This window comes from Schistocerca serialis, chromosome 10 (assembly GCF_023864345.2).
Source record: "Schistocerca serialis cubense isolate TAMUIC-IGC-003099 chromosome 10, iqSchSeri2.2, whole genome shotgun sequence".
Lineage (NCBI taxonomy): Eukaryota > Metazoa > Arthropoda > Insecta > Orthoptera > Acrididae > Schistocerca > Schistocerca serialis.
This window is the reverse complement of record NC_064647.1, coordinates 64,339,751-64,359,202: the sequence shown is the minus strand read 5'-3', so window position 1 is coordinate 64,359,202 and position 19,452 is coordinate 64,339,751.

Below are 19,452 nucleotides of genomic sequence, written 5' to 3'. Positions count from 1 at the left end.
TCCTGTACTTAATCCGGCATTGTGCCTTTTGTATTAAATTCGGATGCAATATCTGTGCTTCATCGTCAATGAGAAGATGCAAGGTATACAGTAAACCGGAAGTGAGGCATCAGAATCTAAAACTGGACTCGCAGGAGAGGTCCAGATCGTAGAAAGTGAGAGTGTCAGTCCTCCTGTACTTAAGTCGGCATTGTGCCTTTTGTATTAAATTCGGATGCAATTTCTGTGCTTCATCGTCAATGAGAAGATGCATGGTATACAGTAAACCGGAAGTGAGGCATCAGAATCTAAAACTGGACTCGCAGGAGAGGTCCAGATCGTAGAAAGTGAGAGTGTCAGTCCTCCTGTACTTAAACCGGCATTGTGCCATTTGTATTAAATTCGGATGCAATTTCTGCGCTTCATTGTCAATGAGAAGATGCAAGGTATACAGTAAACCGGAAGTGAGGCATCAGAATCTAAAACTGGACTCGCAGGAGAGGTCCAGATCGTAGAAAGTGAGAGTGTCAGTCCTCCTGTACTTAAGTCGGCATTGTGCCTTTTGTATTAAATTCGGATGCAATTTCTGTGCTTCATCGTTAATGAGAAGATGCAAGGTATACAGTAAACCGGAAGTGAGGCATCAGAATCTAAAACTGGACTCGCAGGAGAGGTCCAGATCGTAGAAAGTGAGAGTGTCAGTCCTCCTGTACTTAAGTCGGCATTGTGCCTTTTGTATTAAATTCGGATGCAATTTCTGTGCTTCATCGTCAATGAGAAGATGCAAGGTATACAGTAAACCGGAAGTGAGGCATCAGAATCTAAAACTGGACTCGCAGGAGAGGTCCAGATCGTAGAAAGTGAGAGTGTCAGTCCTCCTGTACTTAAGTCGGCATTGTGCCTTTTGTATTAAATTCGGATGCAATTTCTGTGCTTCATCGTCAATGAGAAGATGCAAGGTATACAGTAAACCGGAAGTGAGGCATCAGAATCTAAAACTGGACTCGCAGGAGAGGTCCAGATCGTAGAAAGTGAGAGTGTCAGTCCTCCTGTACGCAAGTCGGCATTGTGCCTTTTGTATTAAATTCGGATGCAATTTCTGTGCTTCATCGTCAATGAGAAGATGCAAGGTATACAGTAAACCGGAAGTGAGGCATCAGAATCTAAAACTGGACTCGCAGGAGAGGTCCAGATCGTAGAAAGTGAGAGTGTCAGTCCTCCTGTACTTAAGTCGGCATTGTGCCTTTTGTATTAAATTCGGATGCAATTTCTGTGCTTCATCGTCAATGAGAAGATGCAAGGTATACAGTAAACCGTAAGTGAGGCATCAGAATCTAAAACTGGACTCGCAGGAGAGGTCCAGATCGTAGAAAGTGAGAGTGTCAGTCCTCCTGTACTTAAGTCGGCATTGTGCCTTTTGTATTAAATTCGGATGCAATTTCTGTGCTTCATCGTCAATGAGAAGATGCAAGGTATACATTAAACCGGAAGTGAGGCATCAGAATCTAAAACTGGACTCGCAGGAGAGGTCCACATCGTAGAAAGTGAGAGTGTCAGTCCTCATTTACTTAAGTCGGCATTGTGCCTTTTGTATTAAATTCGGATGCAATTTCTGTGCTTCATCGTCAATGAGAAGATGCAAGGTATACAGTAAACCGGAAGTGAGGCATCAGAATCTAAAACTGGACTCGCAGGAGAGGTCCAGATCGTAGAAAGTGAGAGTGTCAGTCCTCCTGTACTTAAGTCGGCATTGTGCCTTTTGTACTAAATTCGGATGCAATTTCTGTGCTTCATCGTCAATGAGAAGATGCAAGGTATACAGTAAACTGGAAGTGAGGCATCAGAATCTAAAACTGGACTCGCAGGAGAGGTCCAGATCGTAGAAAGTGAGAGTGTCAGTCCTCCTGTACTTAAGTCGGCATTGTGCCTTTTGTATTAAATGCGGATGCAATTTCTGTGCTTCATCGTCAATGAGAAGATGCCAGGTATACAGTAAACCGGAAGTGAGGCATCAGAATCTAAAACTGGACTCGCAGGAGAGGTCCAGATCGTAGAAAGTGAGAGTGTCAGTCCTCCTGTACTTAAGTCGGCATTGTGCCTTTTGTATTAAATTCGGATGCAATTTCTGTGCTTCATCGTCAATACGAAGATGCAAGGTATACAGTAAACCGGAAGTGAAGCATCAGAATCTAAAACTGGACTCGCAGGAGAGGTCCAGATCGTAGAAAGTGAGAGTGTCAGTCCTCCTGTACTTAAGTCGGCATTGTGCCTTTTGTATTAAATTCGGATGCAATTTCTGTGCTTCATCGTCAATGAGAAGATGCCAGGTATACAGTAAACCGGAAGTGAGGCATCAGAATCTAAAACTGGACTCGCAGGAGAGGTCCAGATCATAGAATGTGAGAGTGTCAGTCCTCCTGTACTTAAGTCGGCATTGTGCCTTTTGTATTAAATTCGGATGCAATTTCTGTGCTTCATCGTCAATACGAAGATGCAAGGTATACAGTAAACCGGAAGTGAGGCATCAGAATCTAAAACTGGACTCGCAGGAGAGGTCCAGATCGTAGAAAGTGAGAGTGTCAGTCCTCCTGTACGTAAGTCGGCATTGTGCCTTTTGTTTTAAATTCGGATGCAATTTCTGTGCTTCATCGTCAATGAGAAGATGCAAGGTATACAGTAAACCGGAAGTGAGGCATCAGAATCTAAAACTGGACTCGCAGGAGAGGTCCAGATCGTAGAAAGTGAGAGTGTCAGTCCTCCTGTACTTAAGTCGGCATTGTGCCATTTGTATTAAATTCGGATGCAATTTCTGTGCTTCATCGTCAATGAGAAGATGCAAGGTATACAGTAAACCGGAAGTGAGGCATCAGAATCTAAAACTGGACTCGCAGGAGAGGTCCAGATCGTAGAAAGTGAGAGTGTCAGTCCTCCTGTACTTAAGTCGGCATTGTGCCTTTTGTATTAAATTCGGATGCAATTTCTGTGCATCATCGTCAATGAGAAGATGCAAGGTATACAGTAAACCGGAAGTGAGGCATCAGAATCTAAAACTGGACTCGCAGGAGAGGTCCAGATCGTAGAAAGTGAGAGTGTCAGTCCTCCTGTACTTAAGTCGGCATTGTGCCTATTGTATTAAATTCGGATGCAATTTCTGTGCTTCATCGTCAATGAGAAGATGCAAGGTATACAGTAAACCGGAAGTGAGGCATCAGAATCTAAAACTGGACTCGCAGGAGAGGTCCAGATCGTAGAAAGTGAGAGTGTCAGTCCTCCTGTACTTAAGTCGGCATTGTGCCTATTGTATTAAATTCGGATGCAATTTCTGTGCTTCATCGTCAATGAGAAGATGCAAGGTATACAGTAAACCGGAAGTGAGGCATCAGAATCTAAAACTGGACTCGCAGGAGAGGTCCAGATCGTAGAAAGTGAGAGTGTCAGTCCTCCTGTACTTAAGTCGGCATTGTGCCTTTTGTACTAAATTCGGATGCAATTTCTGTGCTTCATCGTCAATGAGAAGATGCAAGGTATACAGTAAACTGGAAGTGAGGCATCAGAATCTAAAACTGGACTCGCAGGAGAGGTCCAGATCGTAGAAAGTGAGAGTGTCAGTCCTCCTGTACTTAAGTCGGCATTGTGCCTTTTGTATTAAATGCGGATGCAATTTCTGTGCTTCATCGTCAATGAGAAGATGCCAGGTATACAGTAAACCGGAAGTGAGGCATCAGAATCTAAAACTGGACTCGCAGGAGAGGTCCAGATCGTAGAAAGTGAGAGTGTCAGTCCTCCTGTACTTAAGTCGGCATTGTGCCTTTTGTATTAAATTCGGATGCAATTTCTGTGCTTCATCGTCAATACGAAGATGCAAGGTATACAGTAAACCGGAAGTGAAGCATCAGAATCTAAAACTGGACTCGCAGGAGAGGTCCAGATCGTAGAAAGTGAGAGTGTCAGTCCTCCTGTACTTAAGTCGGCATTGTGCCTTTTGTATTAAATTCGGATGCAATTTCTGTGCTTCATCGTCAATGAGAAGATGCCAGGTATACAGTAAACCGGAAGTGAGGCATCAGAATCTAAAACTGGACTCGCAGGAGAGGTCCAGATCATAGAATGTGAGAGTGTCAGTCCTCCTGTACTTAAGTCGGCATTGTGCCTTTTGTATTAAATTCGGATGCAATTTCTGTGCTTCATCGTCAATACGAAGATGCAAGGTATACAGTAAACCGGAAGTGAGGCATCAGAATCTAAAACTGGACTCGCAGGAGAGGTCCAGATCGTAGAAAGTGAGAGTGTCAGTCCTCCTGTACGTAAGTCGGCATTGTGCCTTTTGTTTTAAATTCGGATGCAATTTCTGTGCTTCATCGTCAATGAGAAGATGCAAGGTATACAGTAAACCGGAAGTGAGGCATCAGAATCTAAAACTGGACTCGCAGGAGAGGTCCAGATCGTAGAAAGTGAGAGTGTCAGTCCTCCTGTACTTAAGTCGGCATTGTGCCATTTGTATTAAATTCGGATGCAATTTCTGTGCTTCATCGTCAATGAGAAGATGCAAGGTATACAGTAAACCGGAAATGAGGCATCAGAATCTAAAACTGGACTCGCAGGAGAGGTCCAGATCGTAGAAAGTGAGAGTGTCAGTCCTCCTGTACTTAAGTCGGCATTGTGCCTTTTGTATTAAATTCGGATGCAATTTCTGTGCATCATCGTCAATGAGAAGATGCAAGGTATACAGTAAACCGGAAGTGAGGCATCAGAATCTAAAACTGGACTCGCAGGAGAGGTCCAGATCGTAGAAAGTGAGAGTGTCAGTCCTCCTGTACTTAAGTCGGCATTGTGCCTATTGTATTAAATTCGGATGCAATTTCTGTGCTTCATCGTCAATGAGAAGATGCAAGGTATACAGTAAACCGGAAGTGAGGCATCAGAATCTAAAACTGGACTCGCAGGAGAGGTCCAGATCGTAGAAAGTGAGAGTGTCGGTCCTCCTGTACTTAAGTCGGCATTGTGCCTTTTGTATTAAATTCGGATGCAATTTCTGTGCTTCATCGTCAATGAGAAGATGCAAGGTATACAGTAAACCGGAAGTGAGGCATCAGAATCTAAAACTGGACTCGCAGGAGAGGTCCAGATCGTAGAAAGTGAGAGTGTCAGTCCTCCTGTACTTAAGTCGGCATTGTGCCTTTTGTATTAAATTCGGATGCAATTTCTGTGCTTCATCGTCAATGAGAAGATGCAAGGTATACAGTAAACCGGAAGTGAGGCATCAGAATCTAAAACTGCACTCGCAGGAGAGGTCCAGATCGTAGAAAGTGAGAGTGTCAGTCCTCCTGTACTTAAGTCGGCATTGTGCCTTTTGTATTAAATTCGGATGCAATTTCTGTGCTTCATCGTCAATGAGAAGATGCCAGGTATACAGTAAACCGGAAGTGAGGCATCAGAATCTAAAACTGGACTCGCAGGAGAGGTCCAGATCGTAGAAAGTGAGAGTGTCAGTCCTCCTGTACTTAAGTCGGCATTGTGCCTTTTGTATTAAATTCGGATGCAATTTCTGTGCTTCATCGTCAATACGAAGATGCAAGGTATACAGTAAACCGGAAGTGAGGCATCAGAATCTAAAACTGGACTCGCAGGAGAGGTCCAGATCGTAGAAAGTGAGAGTGTCAGTCCTCCTGTACTTAAGTCGGCATTGTGCCTTTTGTACTAAATTCGGATGCAATTTCCTTGCTTCATCGTCAATGAGAGGATGCAAGGTATACAGTAAACCGGAAGTGAGGCATCAGAATCTAAAACTGGACTCGCAGGAGAGGTCCAGATCGTAGAAAGTGAGAGTCTCAGTCCTCCTGTACTTAAGTCGGCATTGTGCCTTTTGTATTAAATTCGGATGCAATTTCTGTGCTTCATCGTCAATGAGAAGATGCCAGGTATACAGTAAACCGGAAGTGAGGCATCAGAATCTAAAACTGGACTCGCAGGAGAGGTCCAGATCGTAGAAAGTGAGAGTGTCAGTCCTCCTGTACTTAAGTCGGCATTGTGCCTTTTGTATTAAATTCGGATGCAATTTCTGTGCTTCATCGTCAATACGAAGATGCAAGGTATACAGTAAACCGGAAGTGAGGCATCAGAATCTAAAACTGGACTCGCAGGAGAGGTCCAGTTCGTAGAAAGTGAGAGTGTCAGTACTCCTGTACTTAAGTCGGCATTGTGCCTTTTGTATTAAATTCGGATGCAATTTCTGTGCTTCATCGTCAATGAGAAGATGCAAGGTATACAGTAAACCGGAAGTGAGGCATTAGAATCTAAAACTGGACTCGCAGGAGAGGTCCAGATCGTAGAAAGTGAGAGTGTCAGTCCTCCTGTACTTAAGTCGGCATTGTGCCTTTTGTATTAAATTCGGATGCAATTTCTGTGCTTCATCGTCAATGAGAAGATGCAAGGTATACAGTAAACCGGAAGTGAGGCATCAGAATCTAAAACTGGACTCGCAGGAGAGGTCAAGATCGTAGAAAGTGAGAGTGTCAGTCCTCCTGTACTTAAGTCGGCATTGTGCCTTTTGTATTAAATTCGGATGCAATTTCTGTGCTTCATCGTCAATGAGAAGATGCCAGGTATACAGTAAACCGGAAGTGAGGCATCAGAATCTAAAACTGGACTCGCAGGAGAGGTCCAGATCGTAGAAAGTGAGAGTGTCAGTCCTCCTGTACTTAAGTCGGCATTGTGCCTTTTGTATTAAATTCGGATGCAATTTCTGTGCTTCATCGTCAATACGAAGATGCAAGGTATACAGTAAACCGGAAGTGAGGCAACAGAATCTAAAACTGGACTCGCAGGAGAGGTCCAGATCGTAGAAAGTGAGAGTGTCAGTCCTCCTGTACTTAAGTCGGCATTGTGCCTTTTGTATTAAATTCGGATGCAATTTCTGTGCTTCATCGTCAATGAGAAGATGCAAGGTATACAGTAAACCGGAAGTGAGGCATCAGAATCTAAAACTGGACTCGCAGGAGAGGTCCAGATCGTAGAAAGTGAGAGTGTCAGTCCTCCTGTACTTAAGTCGGCATTGTGCCTTTTGTATTAAATTCGGATGACATTTCTGTGCTTCATCGTCAATGAGAAGATGCAAGGTATACAGTAAACCGGAAGTGAGGCATCAGAATCTAAAACTGGACTCGCAGGAGAGGTCCACATCGTAGAAAGTGAGGGTGTCAGTCCTCCTGTACTTAAGTCGGCATTGTGCCTTTTGTATTAAATTCGGATGCAATTTCTGTGCTTCATCGTCAATGAGAAGATGCCAGGTATACAGTAAACCGGAAGTGAGGCATCAGAATCTAAAACTGCACTCGCAGGAGAGGTCCAGATCGTAGAAAGTGAGAGTGTCAGTCCTCCTGTACTTAAGTCGGCATTGTGCCTTTTGTATTAAATTCGGATGCAATTTCTGTGCTTCATCGTCAATACGAAGATGCAAGGTATACAGTAAACCGGAAGTGAGGCATCAGAATCTAAAACTGGACTCGCAGGAGAGGTCCAGATCGTAGTAAGTGAGAGTGTCAGTCCTCCTGTACTTAAGTCGGCATTGTGCCTTTTGTACTAAATTCGGATGCAATTTCCTTGCTTCATCGTCAATGAGAAGATGCAAGGTATACAGTAAACCGGAAGTGAGGCATCAGAATCTAAAACTGGACTCGCAGGAGAGGTCCAGATCGTAGAAAGTGAGAGTGTCAGTCCTCCTGTACTTAAGTCGGCATTGTGCCTTTTGTATTAAATTCGGATGCAATTTCTGTGCTTCATCGTCAATGAGAAGATGCCAGGTATACAGTAAACCGGAAGTGAGGCATCAGAATCTAAAACTGGACTCGCAGGAGAGGTCCAGATCGTAGAAAGTGAGAGTGTCAGTCCTCCTGTACTTAAGTCGGCATTGTGCCTTTTGTATTAAATTCGAATGCAATTTCTGTGCTTCATCGTCAATACGAAGATGCAAGGTATACAGTAAACCTGAAGTGAGGCATCAGAATCTAAAACTGGACTCGCAGGAGAGGTCCAGATCGTAGAAAGTGAGAGTGTCAGTACTCCTGTACTTAAGTCGGCATTGTGCCTTTTGTATTAAATTCGGATGCAATTTCTGTGCTTCATCGTCAATGAGAAGATGCAAGGTATACAGTAAACCGGAAGTGAGGCATCAGAATCTAAAACTGGACTCGCAGGAGAGGTCCAGATCGTAGAAAGTGAGAGTGTCAGTCCTCCTGTACTTAAGTCGGCATTGTGCCTTTTGTATTAAATTCGGATGCAATTTCTGTGCTTCATCGTCAATGAGAAGATGCAAGGTATACAGTAAACCGGAAGTGAGGCATCAGAATCTAAAACTGGACTCGCAGGAGAGGTCCAGATCGTAGAAAGTGAGAGTGTCAGTCCTCCTGTACTTAAGTCGGCATTGTGCCTTTTGTATTAAATTCGGATGCAATTTCTGTGCTTCATCGTCAATGAGAAGATGCAAGGTATACAGTAAACCGGAAGTGAGGCATCAGAATCTAAAACTGGACTCGCAGGAGAGGTCAAGATCGTAGAAAGTGAGAGTGTCAGTCCTCCTGTACTTAAGTCGGCATTGTGCCTTTTGTATTAAATTCGGATGCAATTTCTGTGCTTCATCGTCAATGAGAAGATGCCAGGTATACAGTAAACCGGAAGTGAGGCATCAGAATCTAAAACTGGACTCGCAGGAGAGGTCCAGATCGTAGAAAGTGAGAGTGTCAGTCCTCCTGTACTTAAGTCGGCATTGTGCCTTTTGTTTTAAATTCGGATGCAATTTCTGTGCTTCATCGTCAATGAGAAGATGCAAGGTATACAGTAAACCGGAAGTGAGGCATCAGAATCTAAAACTGGACTCGCAGGAGAGGTCCAGATCGTAGAAAGTGAGAGTGTCAGTCCTCCTGTACTTAAGTCGGCATTGTGCCTTTTGTATTAAATTCGGATGCAATTTCTGTGCTTCATCGTCAATGAGAAGATGCAAGGTATACAGTAAACCGGAAGTGAGGCATCAGAATCTAAAACTGGACTCGCAGGAGAGGTCCAGATCGTAGAAAGTGAGAGTGTCAGTCCTCCTGTACTTAAGTCGGCATTGTGCCTTTTGTATTAAATTCGGATGCAATTTCTGTGCTTCATCGTCAATGAGAAGATGCAAGGTATACAGTAAACCGGAAGTGAGGCATCAGAATCTAAAACTGGACTCGCAGGAGAGGTCCAGATCGTAGAAAGTGAGAGTGTCAGTCCTCCTGTACTTAAGTCGGCATTGTGCCTTTTGTATTACATTCGGATGACATTTCTGTGCTTCATCGTCAATGAGAAGATGCAAGGTATACAGTAAACCGGAAGTGAGGCATCAGAATCTAAAACTGGACTCGCAGGAGAGGTCCACATCGTAGAAAGTGAGGGTGTCAGTCCTCCTGTACTTACGTCGGCATTGTGCCTTTTGTATTAAATTCGGATGCAATTTCTGTGCTTCATCGTCAATGAGAAGATGCAAGGTATACAGTAAACCGGAAGTGAGGCATCAGAATCTAAAACTGGACTCGCAGGAGAGGTCCAGATCTTAGAAAGTGAGAGTGTCAGTCCTCCTGTACTTAAGTCGGCATTGTGCCTTTTGTATTAAATTCGGATGCAATATCTGTGCTTCATCGTCAATGAGAAGATGCAAGGTATACAGTAAACCGGAAGTGAGGCATCAGAATCTAAAACTGGACTCGCAGGAGAGGTCCAGATCGTAGAAAGTGAGAGTGTCAGTCCTCCTGTACTTAAGTCGGCATTGTGCCTTTTGTATTAAATTCGGATGCAATTTCTGTGCTTCATCGTCAATGAGAAGATGCAAGGTATACAGTAAACCGGAAGTGAGGCATCAGAATCTAAAACTGGACTCGCAGGAGAGGTCCAGATCGTAGAAAGTGAGAGTGTCTATCCTACTGTACTTAAGCCGGCATTGTGCCTTTTGTATTAAATTCGGATGCAATTTCTGTGCTTCATCGTCAATGAGAAGATGCAAGGTATACAGTAAACCGGAAGTGAGGCATCAGAATCTAAAACTGGACTCGCAGGAGAGGTCCAGATCGTAGAAAGTGAGAATGTCTGTCCTCCTGTACTTAAGTCGGCATTGTGCCTTTTGTATTAAATTCGGATGCAATTTCTGTGCTTCATCATCAATGAGAAGATGCAAGGTATACAGTAAACCGGAAGTGAGGCATCAGAATCTAAAACTGGACTCGCAGGAGAGGTCCAGATCGTAGAAAGTGAGAGTGTCTGTCCTCCTGTACTTAAGTCGGCATTGTGCCTTGTGTATTAAATTCGGATGCAATTTCTGTGCTTCATCGTCAATGAGAAGATGCAAGGTATACAGTAAACCGGAAGTGAGGCATCAGAATCTAAAACTGGACTCGCAGGAGAGGTCCACATCGTAGAAAGTGAGAGTGTCAGTCCTCCTGTACTTAAGTCGGCATTGTGCCTTTTGTATTAAATTCGGATGCAATTTCTGTGCTTCATCGTCAATGAGAAGATGCAAGGTATACAGTAAACCGGAAGTGAGGCATCAGAATCTAAAACTGGACTCGCAGGAGAGGTCCAGATCGTAGAAAGTGAGAGTGTCAGTCCTCCTGTACTTAAGTCGGCATTGTGCCTTTTGTATTAAATTCGGATGCAATTTCTGTGCTTCATCGTCAATGAGAGGATGCAAGGTATACAGTAAACCGGAAGTGAGGCATCAGAATCTAAAACTGGACTCGCAGGAGAGGTCCAGATCGTAGAAAGTGAGAGTGTCAGTCCTCCTGTACTTAAGTCGGCATTGTGCCTTTTGTATTAAATTCGGATGCAATTTCTGTGCTTCATCGTCAATGAGAAGATGCAAGGTATACAGTAAACCGGAAGTGAGGCATCAGAATCCAAAACTGGACGCGCAGGAGAGGTCCAGATCGTAGAAAGTGAGAGTGTCAGTCCTCCTGTACTTAAGTCGGCATTGTGCCTTTTGTATTAAATTCGGATGCAATTTCTGTGCTTCATCGTCAATGAGAAGATGCAAGGTATACAGTAAACCGGAAGTGAGGCATCAGAATCTAAAACTGGACTCGCAGCAGAGGTCCAGATCGTAGAAAGTGAGAGTGTCAGTCCTCCTGTACTTAAGTCGGCATTGTGCCTTTTGTATTAAATTCGGATGCAATTTCTGTGCTTCATCGTCAATGAGAAGATTGAAGGTATACAGTAAACCGGAAGTGAGGCATCAGAATCTAAAACTGGACTCGCAGGAGAGGTCCAGATCGTAGAAAGTGAGAGTGTCAGTCCTCCTGTACTTAAGTCGGCATTGTGCCTTTTGTATTAAATTCGGATGCAATTTCTGTGCTTCATCGTCCATGAGAAGATGCAAGGTATACAGTAAACCGGAAGTGAGGCATCAGAACCAAAAACTGGACTCGCAGGAGAGGTCCAGATCGTAGAAAGTGAGAGTGTCAGTCCTCCTGTACTTAAGTCGGCATTGTGCCTTTTGTATTAAATTCGGATGCAATTTCTGTGCTTCATCGTCAATGAGAAGATGCAAGGTATACAGTAAACCGTAAGTGAGGCATCAGAATCTAAAACTGGACTCGCAGGAGAGGTCCAGATCGTAGAACGTGAGAGTGTCAGTCCTCCTGTACTTATGTCGGCATTGTGCCTTTTGTATTAAATTCGGATGCAATTTCTGTGCTTCATCGTCGATGAGAAGATGCAAGGTATACAGTAAACCGGAAGTGAGGCATCAGAATCTAAAACTGGACTCGCAGGAGAGGTCCAGATCGTAGAAAGTGAGAGTGTCAGTCCTCCTGTACCTAAGTCGGCATTGTGCCTTTTGTATTAAATTCGGTTGCAATTTCTGTGCTTCATCGTCATTGAGAAGATGCAAGGTATGCAGTAAACCGGAAGTGAGGCATCAGAATCTAAAACTGGACTCGCAGGAGAGGTCCACATCGTAGAAAGTGAGAGTGTCAGTCCTCCTGTACTGAAGTAGGCATTTTGCCTTTTGTATTAAATTCGGATGCAATTTCTGTGCTTCAACGTCAATGAGAAGATGCAAGGTATACAGTAAACCGGAAGTGAGGCATCAGAATCTAAAACTGGACTCGCAGGAGAGGTCCAGATCGTAGAAAGTGAGAGTGTCAGTCCTCCTGTACTTAAGTCGGCATTGTGCCTTTTGTATTAAATTCGGATGCAATTTCTGTGCTTCATCGTCAATGAGAAGATGCAAGGTATACAGTTAACCGGAAGTGAGGCATCAGAATCTAAAACTGGACTCGCAGGAGTGGTCCAGATCGTAGAAAGTGAGAGTGTCAGTCCTCCTGTACTTAAGTCGGCATTGTGCCTTTTGTATTAAATTCGGATGCAATTTCTGTGCTTCATCGTCAATGAGAAGACGCAAGGTATACAGTAAACCGTAAGTGAGGCATCAGAATCTAAAACTGGACTCGCAGGAGAGGTCCAGATCGTAGAAATTGAGAGTGTCAGTCCTCCTGTACTTAAGTCGGCATTGTGCCTTTTGTATTAAATTCGGATGCAATTTCTGTGCTTCATCGTCAATGAGAAGATGCAAGGTATACAGTAAACCGAAAGTGAGGCATCAGAATCTAAAACTGGACTCGCAGGAGAGGTCCAGATCGTAGAACGTGAGAGTGTCAGTCCTCCTGTACTTAAGTCGGCATTGTGCCTTTTGTATTAAATTCGGATGCAATTTCTGTGCTTCATCGTCAATGAGAAGATGCAAGGTATACAGTAAACCGGAAGTGAGGCATCAGAATCTAAAACTGGACTCGCAGGAGAGGTCCAGATCGTAGAAAGTGAGAGTGTCAGTCCTCCTGTACTTAAGTCGGCATTGTGCCTTTTGTATTAAATTCGGATGCAATTTCTGTGCTTCATCGTCAATGAGAAGATGCAAGGTATACAGTAAACCGTAAGTGAGGCATCAGAATCTAAAACTGGACTCGCAGGAGAGGTCCAGATCGTAGAAAGTGAGAGTGTCAGTCCTCCTGTACTTATGTCGGCATTGTGCCTTTTGTATTAAATTCGGATGCATTTTCTGTGCTTCATCGTCAATGAGAAGATGCAAGGTATACAGTAAACCGGAAGTGAGGCATCAGAATCTAAAACTGGACTCTCAGGAGAGGTCCAGATCCTAGAAAGTGAGAGTGTCAGTCCTCCTGTACTTAAGTCGGCATTGTGCCTTTTGTATTAAATTCGGTTGCAATTTCTGTGCTTCATCGTCAATGAGAAGATGCAAGGTATACAGTAAACCGGAAGTGAGGCATCAGAATCTAAAACTGGACTCGCAGGAGAGGTCCACATCGTAGAAAGTGAGAGTGTCAGTCCTCCTGTACTTAAGTCGGCATTTTGCCTTTAGTATTAAATTCGGATGCAATTTCTATGCTTCATCGTCAATGAGAAGATGCAAGGTATACAGTAAACCGGAAGTGAGGCATCAGAATCTAAAACTGGACTCGCAGGAGAGGTCCAGATCGTAGAAAGTGAGAGTGTCAGTCCTCCTGTACTTAAGTCGGCATTGTGCCTTTTGTATTAAATTCGGATGCAATTTCTGTGCTCTATCGTCAATGAGAAGATGCAAGGTATACAGTTAACCGGAAGTGAGGCATCAGAATCTAAAACTGGACTCGCAGGAGTGGTCCAGATCGTAGAAAGTGAGAGTGTCAGTCCTCCTGTACTTAAGTCGGCATTGTGCCTTTTGTATTAAATTCGGATGCAATTTCTGTGCTTCATCGTCAATGAGAAGATGCAAGGTATACAGTAAACCGGAAGTGAGGCATCAGAATCTAAAACTGGACTCGCAGGAGAGGTCCAGATCGTAGAAAGTGAGAGTGTCAGTCCTCCTGTACTTAAGTCGGCATTGTGCCTTTTGTATTAAATTCGGATGCAATTTCTGTGCTTCATCGTCAATGAGAAGATGCAGGGTATACAGTAAACCGGTAGTGAGGCATCAGAATCTAAAACTGGACTCGCAGCAGAGATCCAGATCGTAGAAAGTGAGAGTGTCAGTCCTCTTGTACTTAAGTCGGCATTGTGCCTTTTGTATTAAATTCGGATGCAATTTCTGTGCTTCATCGTCAATGAGAAGATGCAAGGTATACAGTAAACCGGAAGTGAGGCATCAGAATCTAAAACTGGACTCGCAGGAGAGGTCCAGATCGTAGAAAGTGAGAGTGTCAGTCCTCCTGTACTTAAGTCGGCATTGTGCCTTTTGTATTAAATTCGGATGCAATTTCTGTGCTTCATCGTCAATGAGAAGATGCAAGGTATACAGTAAACCGGAAGTGAGGCATCAGAATCTAAAACTGGACTCGCAGGAGAGGTCCAGATCGTAGAAAGTGAGAGTGTCAGTCCTCCTGTACTTAAGTCGGCATTGTGCCTTTTGTATTAAATTCGGTTGCAATTTCTATGCTTCATCGTCAATGAGAAGATGCAAGGTATACAGTGAACCGGAAGTGAGGCATCAGAATCTAAAACTGGACTCGCAGGAGAGGTCCAGACCGTAGGAAGTGAGAGTGTCAGTCCTCCTGTACTTAAGTCGGCATTGTGCCTTTTGTATTAAATTCCGATGCAATTTCTGTGCTTCATCGTCAATGAGAAGATGCAAGGTATACAGCAAACCGGAAGTGAGGCATCAGAATCTAAAACTGGACTCGCAGGAGAGGTCCAGATCGTAGAAAGTGAGAGTGTCAGTCCTCCTGTACTTAAGTCGGCATTGTGCCTTTTGTATTAAATTCGGATGCAATTTCTGTGCTTCATCGTCAATGAGAAGATGCAAGGTATACAGTAAACCGGAAGTGAGGCATCAGAATCTAAAACTGGACCCGCAGGAGAGGTCCACATCGTAGAAAGTGAGAGTGTCAGTCCTCCTGTACTTAAGTCGGCATTGTGCCTTTTGTATTAAATTCGGATGCAATTTCTGTGCTTCATCGTCAATGAGAAGATGCAAGGTATACAGTAAACCGGAAGTGAGGCATCAGAATCTAAAACTGGACTCGCAGGAGAGGTCCAGAACGTAGAAAGTGAGAGTGTCAGTCCTCCTGTACTTAAGTCGGTAATGTGCCTTTTGTATTAAATTCGGATGCAATTTCTGTGCTTCATCGTCAATGAGAAGATGCAAGGTATACAGTAAACCGGAAGTGAGGCATCAGAATCTAAAACTGGACTCGCAGCAGAGGTCCAGATCGTAGAAAGTGAGAGTGTCAGTCCTCCTGTACTTAAGTCGGCATTGTGCCTTTTGTATTAAATTCGGTTGCAATTTCTGTGCTTCATCGTCAATGAGAAGATGCAAGGTATATAGTAAACCGGAAGTGAGGCATCAGAATCTAAAACTGGACTCGCAGGAGAGGTCCAGATCGTAGGAAGTGAGAGGGTCAGTCCTCCTGTACTTAAGTCGGCATTGTGCCTTTTGTATTAAATTCGGATGCAATTTCTGTGCTTCATCGTCAATGAGAAGATGCAAGGTATACAGCAAACCGGAAGTGAGGCATCAGAATCTAAAACTGGACTCGCAGGAGAGGTCCAGATCGTAGAAAGTGAGAGTGTCAGTCCTCCTGTACTTAAGTCGGCATTGTGCCTTTTGTATTAAATTCGGATGCAATTTCTGTGCTTCATCGTCAATGAGAAGATGCAAGGTATACAGTAAACCGGAAGTGAGGCATCAGAATCTAAAACTGGACTCGCAGGAGAGGTCCAGATCGTAGAAAGTGAGAGTTTCAGTCCTCCTGTACTTAAGTCGGCATTGTGCCTTTTGTGTTAAATTCGGATGCAATTTCTGTGCTTCATCGTCAATGAGAAGATGCAAGGTATACAGTAAACCGGAAGTGAGGCATCAGAATCTAAAACTGGACTCGCAGCAGAGGTCCACATCGTAGAAAGTGAGAGTGTCAGTCCTCCTGTACTTAAGTCGGCATTGTGCCTTTTGTATTAAATTCGGTTGCAATTTCTGTGTTTCATCGTCAATGAGAAGATGCAAGGTATACAGTAAACCGGAAGTGAGGCATCAGAATCTAAAACTGGACTCGCAGGAGAGGTCCAGATCGTAGGAAGTGAGAGTGTCAGTCCTCCTGTACTTTAGTCGGCATTGTGCCTTTTGTATTAAATTCGGATGTAATTTCTGTGCTTCATCGTCAATGAGAAGATGCAAGGTATACAGTAAAACGGTAGTGAGGCATCTGAATCTAAAACTGGACTCGCAGCAGAGATCCAGATCGTAGAAAGTGAGAGTGTCAGTCCTCCTGTACTTAAGTTGGCATTGTGCCTTTTGTATTAAATTCGGATGCAATTTCTGTGCTTCATCGTCAATGAGAAGATGCAAGGAATACAGTAAACCGGAAGTGAGGCATCAGAATCTAAAACTGGACTCGCAGGAGAGGTCCAGATCGTAGAAAGTGAGAGTGTCAGTCCTCCTGTACTTAAGCCGGCATTGTGCCTAGTGTATTAAATTCGGATGCAATTTCTGTGCTTCATCGTCAATGAGAAGATGCAAGGTATACAGTAAACCGGTAGTGAGGCATCAGAATCTAAAACTGGACTCGCAGGAGAGGTCCAGATCGTAGAACATGAGAGTGTCAGTCCTCCTGTACTTAAGTCGGCATTGTGCCTTTTGTATTAAATTCGGATGCAATTTCTGTGCTTCATCGTCAAAGAGAAGATGCAAGGTATACAGTAAACCGGAAGTGAGGCATCAGAATCTAAAACTGGACTCGCAGGAGAGGTCCAGATCGTAGAAAGTGAGAGTGTCAGTCCTCCTGTACTTAAGTCGGCATTGTGCCTTTTGTATTAAATTCGGATGCAATTTCTGTGCTTCATCGTCAATGAGAAGATGCAAGGTATACAGTAAACCGGAAGTGAGGCATCATAATCTAAAACTGGACTCGCAGGAGAGGTCCAGATCGTAGAAAGTGAGAGTGTCAGTCCTCCTGTACTTAAGTCGGCATTGTGCCTTTTGTATTAAATTCGGTTGCAATTTCTGTGCTTCATCGTCAATGAGAAGATGCAAGGTATACAGTAAACCGGAAGTGAGGCATCAGAATCTAAAACTGGACTCGCAGGAGAGGTCCAGATCGTAGGAAGTGAGAGTGTCAGTCCTCCTGTACTTAAGTCGGCATTGTGCCTTTTGTATTAAATTCGGATGCAATTTCTGTGCTTCATCGTCAATGAGAAGATGCAACGTATACAGCAAACCGGAAGTGAGGCATCAGAATCTAAAACTGGACTCGCAGGAGAGGTCCAGATCGTAGAAAGTGAGAGTGTCAGTCCTCCTGTAGTTAAGTCGGCATTGTGCCTTTTGTATTAAATTCGGATGCAATTTCTGTGCTTCATCGTCAATGAGAAGATGCAAGGTATACAGTAAACCGGAAGTGAGGCATCAGAATCTAAAACTGGACTCGCAGGAGAGGTCCAGATCGTAGAAAGTGAGAGTGTCAGTCCTCCTGTACTTAAGTCGGCATTGTGCCTTTTGTGTTAAATTCGGATGCAATTTCTGTGCTTCATCGTCAATGAGAAGATGCAAGGTATACAGTAAACCGGAAGTGAGGCATCAGAATCTAAAACTGGACTCGCAGGAGAGGTCCAGATCGTAGAAAGTGAGAGTGTCAGTCCTCCTGTACTTAAGTCGGCATTGTGCCTTTTGTATTAAATTCGGTTGCAATTTCTGTGCTTCATCGTCAATGAGAAGATGCAAGGTATACAGTAAACCGGAAGTGAGGCATCAGAATCTAAAACTGGACTCGCAGGAGAGGTCCAGATCGTAGGAAGTGAGAGTGTCAGTCCTTCTGTACTTTAGTCGTCATTGTGCCTTTTGTATTAAATTCGGATGCAATTTCTGTGCTTCATCGTCAATGAGAAGTTGCAAGGTATACAGTAAACCGGTAGTGAGGCATCTGAATCTAAAACTGGACTCGCAGCAGAGATCCAGATCGTAGAAAGTGAGAGTGTCAGTCCTCCTGTACTTAAGTCGGCATTGTGCCTTTTGTATTAAATTCGGATGCAATTTCTGTGCTTCATCGTCAATGAGAAGATGCAAGGAATACAGTAAACCGGAAGTGAGGCATCAGAATCTAAAACTGGACTCGCAGGAGAGGTCCAGATCGTAGAAAGTGAGAGTGTCAGTCCTCCTGTACTTAAGTCGGCATTGTGCCTTTTGTATTAAATTCGGATGCAATTTCTGTGCTTCATCGTCAATGAGAAGATGCAAGGTATACAGTAAACCGGTAGTGAGGCATCAGAATCTAAAACTGGACTCGCAGGAGAGGTCCAGATCGTAGAACATGAGAGTGTCAGTCCTCCTGTACTTAAGTCGGCATTGTGCCGTTTGTATTAAATTCGGATGCAATTTCTGTGCTTCATCGTCAATGAGAAGATGCAAGGTATACAGTAAACCGGAAGTGAGGCATCAGAATCTAAAACTGGACTCGCAGGAGAGGTCCAGATCGTAGAAAGTGAGAGTGTCAGTCCTCCTGTACTTAAGTCGGCATTGTGCCTTTTGTATTAAATTCGGATGCAATTTCTGTGCTTCATCGTCAATGAGAAGATGCAAGGTATACAGTAAACCGGAAGTGAGGCATCAGAATCTAAAACTGGACTCGCAGGAGAGGTCCAGATCGTAGAAAGTGAGAGTGTCAGTCCTCCTGTACTTAAGTCGGCATTGTGCCTTTTGTATTAAATTCGGTTGCAATTTCTGTGCTTCATCGTCAATGAGAAGATGCAAGGTATACAGTAAACCGGAAGTGAGGCATCAGAATCTAAAACTGGACTCGCAGGAGAGGTCCAGATCGTAGGAAGTGGGAGTGTCAGTCCTCCTGTACTTAAGTCGGCATTGTGCCTTTTGTATTAAATTCGGATGCAATTTCTGTGCTTCATCGTCAATGAGAAGATGCAAGGTATACAGCAAACCGGAAGTGAGGCATCAGAATCTAAAACTGGACTCGCAGGAGAGGTCCAGATCGTAGAAAGTGAGAGTGTCAGTCCTCCTGTACTTAAGTCGGCATTGTGCCTTTTGTATTAAATTCGGATGCAATTTCTGTGCTTCATCGTCAATGAGAAGATGCAAGGTATACAGTAAACCGGAAGTGAGGCATCAGAATCTAAAACTGGACTCGCAGGAGAGGTCCAGATCGTAGAAAGTGAGAGTGTCAGTCCTCCTGTACTTAAGTCGGCATTGTGCCTTTTGTATTAAATTCGGATGCAATTTCTGTGCTTCATCGTCAATGAGAAGATGCAAGGTATACAGTAAACCGGAAGTGAGGCATCAGAATCTAAAACTGGACTCGCAGCAGAGGTCCAGATCGTAGAAAGTGAGAGTGTCAGTCCTCCTGTACTTAAGTCGGCATTGTGCCTTTTGTATTAAATTCGGATGCAATTTCTGTGCTTCATCGTCAATGAGAAGATGCAAGGTATACAGTAAACCGGTAGTGAGGCATCAGAATCTAAAACTGGACT